The sequence below is a fragment of the Mus pahari genome, chromosome 13 (assembly GCF_900095145.1).
Source record: "Mus pahari chromosome 13, PAHARI_EIJ_v1.1, whole genome shotgun sequence".
Classification (NCBI taxonomy): Eukaryota; Metazoa; Chordata; class Mammalia; order Rodentia; family Muridae; genus Mus; species Mus pahari.
Window position 1 is genome coordinate 55,583,086 of NC_034602.1, and position 7,537 is coordinate 55,590,622.

Consider the following 7,537-nt stretch of genomic DNA (forward strand, 5'->3'; position numbering starts at 1 on the left):
ACTGTAGCTGTCTTCAGACACTCCAGAAGAGGGTGTCAGATCTTGTTACGGATGGTTATGAGCCACCATGTGGTCGCTGGGATTTGAACTCCGGACCATCAGAAGAGCAGTCGGGTGCTCTTACCCGCTGAGCCATCTCACCAGCCCTCAGCAAGCATTTCTTAGCATCCACAATAGTGTCTGTGTTTGGTGACTGTATCTGGGATGAATCCCTAGGTGGGACAGTCTCTGGATGGCCTTTCAGTCTCTGCTCTGCACTCCTTTGGTGGTTTCTGTCTGGTGTTCTGTCATGGTGATGCAGACGTAACTAATACAGTCAGGATGAAAAATCGTTGCTCAGCAGAAAGTTGGGAATTTTCACAGATCGAAGGCATCTGAGACTACTCTACTTGGGAGCCATGGATTGGTGAACAAGATAGATGATGTAAGACTCCTGGGTCAGAGATTCAGAACAGTTCGTTCCTTACAGCAACAGCAGTGGCCATCACAGTAGCACCTGGCAGCTCCCCGCCTTGGCTGCTTTTCTCATCACCATGACAACACACCTGCAAGACTAACTTAAGGGAGCAAAGAGCACTTTCTGGCTCACAGTTTCAGAAACATCATTCTGCCATGACAGGAAGGGCATGGTGGGACAAAGCTGTTTGCACTGTGATGGCTCAGAAGTAAAGAGAAAGGAATGGACCAGAACATGGCATAGACCCCAAGGATCCACACCTGGTGACATAATTCCTCTCTCTGAGCCTCATCTCCAACATTGCACCCTCTTTGTGTGTGTGTGTGTGTGTGTGTGTGTGTGTACATGTGTGCATGTGCATGTGTGTATGTATGGGTGTGACCTGTGTGTAGTTCTTCATGTTTGGAAAGTCAGAAGAGGGTGTTAGCTCCCCTGGAACTAGAGTTACTGACCTGGGTGCTGGGAACTGAACTCAGGTTCTCTGGAAGAGCAGCGACCATTCTTAACTGTGGAACCATCTCTCCTGTCCAGTCTTGCGTCATCTTTCTATACTGCCATCCCACTATAAATCAAGGGGTTAGTACATTTGTTAGATCAGGAAACACCCGGAATCACAATCTAATCACCTCTGGAAGCACTGTGACAGGCACAAATGTGCCTTGACAATCCCCTAGGTGTGTCTCCATCTAATCAAGTGAACAATTAAGATTAACCATCTCTCTCTCTCCCCCTCTGCTTCCCATATAGACAAGGTAAGGATAAGGGTGACCCTTTACCCACTGGGAATTGTGACAGGAGCAGAACCTGACCCTAGAAACTGGAGTATTTCACAGGAACAGGAAGATTCCGACCTCTGGTCTGCAGTGGAAGTCTATGTTTGGCCCCCAGGCTGCTCACAAAGATTCTAGAGCAGTGGTTCCCCACCCGTCTAATAGTGCAACCCTTTAATACACTTCCTCTTGTTGTACAACCCCAAGCGTAAAATTATTTTCATTGCTACTTTATAACTGTAATTTTGCTACTGTTAGGAATCATAATATAAACACCTGTGTTTTCTGATGGTCTTATGCAAACCCTGTAAAAGGGTCTTTCGATGCCAAAGGGGGTACCCATCTACCAGTTGAGACCCTCTGTTCTAGAGAAAGCTGGTCAGTAACACTTTGCACAAGATACACAGAAGCTGGAGACCCAGAGAGACCCAGCTTCCACACACCCTTTGCCAATACATATGGCTGCTCAGAGTCCATAACTCAGAATAGAGGAAGCAGTAAAAGTTATTCTTTTGTGTTCTATTTCATTTTAGATTATAAAGCAGCCTAGACCTATCTTTGACTTCCTTATATCCTCTCACTGTTTCCTCAACTGTAGTGGTTTGAATAGCTATGGCCCCCGTAGATTCATGTGTTTGAATGCTTGGCCCACTGGGAATGGCACTATTAGAAGGCATGGCATTGTTGGGGTAGGTGGCATTGTTGGAGTGGGTGTGGCTTTGTTGGAGTACGTGTGGCTGTGTTGGAGGAAGTGTGTCACTGTGGGGGTGGCCTTGGAGGTCTCCTATGCTTAAGCATAGGATGCCCCAAGTGGCACACAGTCTCCTTTTTCTGCCTTAGGATCAAGATATAGAACCCTCTTTCTCCAGCACCACATCTACCTGGATGCTGCCACGCTTCCTGCTGTAATGATAATGGGATGAACCTCTGAAACTGTAAGGCAGCCCCAATTAAATGTTTTAGTTTATAAGAGTAGCCCTGGCCATGGTATCGCTTGACAGCAATAAAAACCTAAGACATGAAGTGAGCCTGGCCCTTTGCCCTCTCCACAGCTTCTTCAGGAACCCTTGCCTCTTTGCCCCCTGAGCCAGGCTTGTCCATCTGCCTTTCCTCCCTCAGTACCCAGTAAAGCTCGTCTGCTCTGAAGCTTATTCTCTTTTGACTCCCTCTTCATACCCTTATTTATGTTTACCATATTTACGGTGTGTTCAGAGACCGCTGGTATTAACTCAGTCGGTGTTTGTGACAACCCTGGAGGCAGTGCTGTTGTTACTCTGCTCTTCAGAGGAAGATTTGTGTAGATGAGCCTTACTTTACATCTTTAAAGCCTGCTACTGTCATTACTGTGAGCAGACGTGACGTGTGGGAGGGGTTGTCTATGTCACGACAATCATGTGAGGGTCAGAGGAGAGAGTCGGTTCCTTCCACTTCTGTGTGTGTTCAGGGAAGGGGCTCAGGTTGCTAGATTATACAGTAAGTGCATTACTTGGTAAGCCGTCTTGCCAGCCCATGACACTTATTTTAATAAAACACATCTACTTTCATGGGAATGTAGCTAAAACATGGAATGATTCTAGAAGTGTTTTTCGAGGCTACATAGGAGAACGGAAACTGAGTCTAGCTACTGCTGTGGCACTCTAACTGACAGCTTCTCAAGACGACGGGGAACATATTCATCCCCTCCAGGCACCCTCCCTGAATCCCCACATGTGGTCAGGGTACAGGGAATTTCAAGACCTTGACTCATTCCCTGAGTGACTGGCTGGTTCCTATCCTAAAGCAGGACCCTGTATACTCACAAGTGTTTCTGCAGCCCCAGGGCCAGGTTCTCAGGAGGGAGGGAGTGTCAGGTATGTGTGTGCTGCTGACTGAGTACAGAGGGATGGATGGATGGATGGATGGATGAATGGATGGATNGATGGATGGATGGATGGAAGGATGGAAGGATGGATGGATGGATGGATGGATCAATGGATGAACAGGAACCTAGAAGTGAAACTTTAAATAGTTGAGTGAACCTGTGCCACAAACAACAAATTTATTTGGATCTTAAATCCATAGATAAAGCTAAGTTTCAGCATGCCAAAGGAAGTTGACCTAGGCATGCAACCTAGCAGAAGAAAATAGAATTGAATGGATTTTGGAAAAGAGGAATAGACATCGAATGGAAAACTACAGCAGGGGGATCTGGAAGGAAGAAGAGGATGTGGTCTTTAGGATATCTCACTAGAAGCTCCCCAGGTCCCCGGGGCAAACTGAACACACAGTCAAAGGAAATTAGGCAGCTGGAAAAGCCAGGTGCTCCGTTCCAGGAAGTGACAGGAGGTGGAAGTGGGCAGCAGTGGTGATGGCAGTGACTGGCAACCCCCATTCGTGGGCAACCGTTCCTGGCTATGTTCTCAGTGCTTGTTGTTTTGTTTTTCTTTATTGATTCATTATAGTTCAACGCTGTGAACTAGATTTCATATAATTACATCACCAGTTGAAAGACGATAAAGTGGAGTAATGGAGGTTTTAAGTAACTCCTCCAATGTCATACATCCTGAAGGAGTTGAAGCTGAGGTCTGAACCTAATCAGTTTGTTCTGTCTGTACCATCCCCAGCTTCCCTATATTGCCTCCCCTACAGTTTTAATCGCCTCGAGGCAGTCAGCCTGAGAAATAATTTATTTGATCTAGGTTTGTTTTGTTTTTGTCATGAGAAAACACCTCCTCCCACTCCTCACAGACTTCATTCCCTCTGAAGTTGCCCAGAGTAAAAATGTTGCAGCCTTACCTCTCCATCTTGCTGAGAGCCGACTGAGAAGGGACGGAACCAGAAGAGACCCTTAGAGATGGAAAACAGTCCAGCTGTCCAAAACCTAATCAATGGGGGGAGGGGGAGATGAAGGTAACGTTCTAAGTTAAAAAATGATTAGGAAGCATTATTACAGGTAGAACATTTGAAGCTTGCTTATATTTAAAAAAGCAAAATGAGAGAACATCTACAGGAGAAAGACCAGTTACAAAATGGCTGCTGGGTAAAGTTCTTACCACTCACGCGTAAGTTCCCAAGTCTGGATTCCCAGGACCCATGTAAGGCTAGACATGGCTCACCTATAATCCCAGGCCTCCTAGGGCAAGACAGGAGACGGAAATAGCAATATCTCTGGCTCTTGTGGGCCGGCTAGCTTGCATATGTATCAGGGAACAGGAGACTTCTGTCTCAAATGAACAAGAAGCTGAGCACTGACTTGTGAGTCCCCATACTCACACTCACAAACACCACACACACACACACACACACACACACACACACACACACACACACTCTCTCTCTCTCTCTCACACTCACACACACAGAGGGTACTGAAGTCAAGAAATGGTAGCTAGTTTTCTCAGGTCTGTGATGGTAACATGATCACATGTAAATGTGTCCCATGTTCTTGGGAGATGCAGGCTACGTTGCTGAAGCATTCTGGGCCGAGGTGTCTCTGGAGCAGGCTCTCGAGTGGTCTAGGGGAAACTGGATTGATAAATTGGAACTTTCAATGTAGAAAAGTGTTAACGATTATTGAGTTTTCATAGAGACTAACAGATGTGTACCAAAACGTCTTTCAGGTTTTCTGGTGTAGCTTTTATGACTTTTGGGAGAGGGATCGAGAGTGAAGAGACAATGATTGGTTACAGATCGTCCAGAGAAGGGCGGGAACCCGTCCAACACAAAGGCCTGTGGGGGATGACTTAAGACGCTTAGCCGTGACCACATGGGGTTGGTTACAGATGCTTTCTTAATAAAACAGAAATACAGACTACAGAACTGGAGGGGAGATGGGATGGGAAACTTGGCAGGCATTCCGATCAAGTCAGTCCTGACAGCTGGAGGGGTAATAAATGCCTGGACTCCTCTGTGGAGTCTAGGAGAGCAGACTTGAGAAGCTGGAACAAGTGTGGTCCTGTGATTTCTCTGCAAACAGCTGGGACCAATCTGTCACATTTGAAACCCTCACTGCACCGCTCACAAGTCATGGGACCTCTGGGCAAGTTTCTTCACCTTTCTGAACAGTTTCCTCTACTGACAACTCATGGAATTGCACATGGACATTCAAGAGGGCAGTGTATGAGTGATGTTCAATGCAAGGGTCGCTCTACAGCAAAGGTTGGTCTGGCTCTCCTTTCTCAGGAAGAAAGGAGGATAGAGGAAAAGGGGGACTCATTTGCCACCCACTGCAACAGCAAAAACATCTCAAGCCACATCTCCGGTAACTTTGTTTATCATTACATGTAAGTTCGGGGTTACTTAATTTCTCTCTTTTAAGTAAAATTGTGTGGCCCGGGGTTACCCAAGATGTTAATGAAGTTAAATGGCCAAGGCGATTATGCGGCAACATGGAAAATAAACAATTCGGTCTCTGCCTCAGCATTAGGCTCCCATGATGCTTCATCTTTGCCTGGGTAATTATCTCTCGACAGCAGACTCTTAGCCAGCAGCAAGGGATAATTCCATTAACATTCCCACCTAAACACAGTCTTCCGGGCTTTTCAGGGTCCCTAGGCCGCTGGCTACATCATCGGGGCCTCTTATCATTCTGGAATTAAAACAAGAAAGTAAAAATTATTCACTCACATTAATTCTTTTTCCCCCCGAGCAAACCTCTGCACAATCTTGACTCACTGCTCCAACTCGTGTTGCTGCCAAGAATACTATCTGTAGTCATGCAGTGTGCTCAATTCATTATGGGTTGGAGGGCCAGAGCATGGAGAGTCACCCGTAAGCTGGGTTGCAACTGTCTGAGAATGAGGAAAAGTGCCAGGGTGTGATGTGGCCTTGGGAAGGAAGAAGGAAGAGCAATGGGTTTTGGAAAATGTAATATGCCAAGGTTGTGTTCTAGTCATGGAATCCAGGTTCGTATACCCTCGGGAGAGCAGAGAGATGTGGCTTACTAAACGTGCCAAACGGAGGGATGTTGGGAGACCGGTTAGCAAACTTTGACTCTTGAATAAGCACTGTCTGCCTCAGGCTCAGCCTCCAGGCAGGCCTGTCAGGCAAGGCTCTGAGGCTGCTGAGTCTGGACAGAGAGTGAGAGTCCTTAGCACAGGGATGAGGAGCCTAGAGTTAGTTCTCCAGCACTTTCCCAGGCAGGGCTCGGTTAGTGGTGGCTGTACTATCCTCTCTTGTCCCTGAACACACAGCCCACTCCACATCATAGACAAGATCCCTTAAGCCTACAGAGTGTGGAAAAACACACCTGCTGTCCCACATCAAATATGGTGGAAAGAGGACCTGAATGTGTCTTCAGGATTTGGAGGCTGCCTGTTCTCTGAAAGGAAGGAAGCTGTTTCTTTGTTTTCTCGCAGGGAGCAAGCTCTAACAGTGTGAAGACTTATCTCCCAGCAGTGACTGGTGGTTAGGGTGTCAGGAGAACCTTTTTAATCTAGGATTGACCCCAAGATGACCTTTACCTTCCTTCCCACTATCTCTTAACTCATGGAGTCTGGATTCTGGAGAGTGGACTGGCTGACTGAGTGAGTGAGTTAATGAATGAATGAATGAATGAATGAATGAATGAATGAATGAATGAAGATGATAGCTCCATCTCTCTCTCACAAATCTAAATGCACAATAGACCCTCAAAAGAGGTTTCTTCAAATTTAAAAACAACCGTTACTTACCAGCTCTGTCAGCAGATTGATCCAGGAAAGAGGTCTGAGAGTTGACTTGAATTAGGTGTGAAGGTTGGTTGGAATTCAATTACCCATGACCCTCTGGTCTTTTCTGCCAGCCCATGATTTATGGAGGCTGGCTAACGAAGGTTGGGACTCATAACACCGCAATCAGCCTTTCTTTGGAAGATGAAGGTCCAGGAATTATCTAAGAGACAGTCTCAGGCCTGATGACATTTCTTAGGTTGGAAATATCTTTGTGACTTAGCCCAAGAGCAGCCAGGCTCAGACTTGGACACACACAGCAAGCACAATCAAGCCTTGGGAGTCCTTGCTCCTATTTTTCTTCACAATCACTCTGACCCAGTAGCCCTGCCTGTCATACATAAATGATCTATGGGTTGTGGGTGGTTAGGGTCCTTGCTCATAGATATTTGGGGGCATCTACTCACTGAACAGGCCAATGGAAAACCATAGAATTGTATCCGTTAAAGTAGGAAGGGGATTCAACTCGTCACCACCATCTCCTTTTTTCTTCAATTTAGATTTTCCTTCTCAGTCTCACCTTAAGGTTTATCTGATCTTGTTACAGCCAGGCTTAATGGCCTTAAGAGTCTAAGACCCAGCTTCATTTTTTTTCTTCATCGCATAACAACATTCTTGAGAGG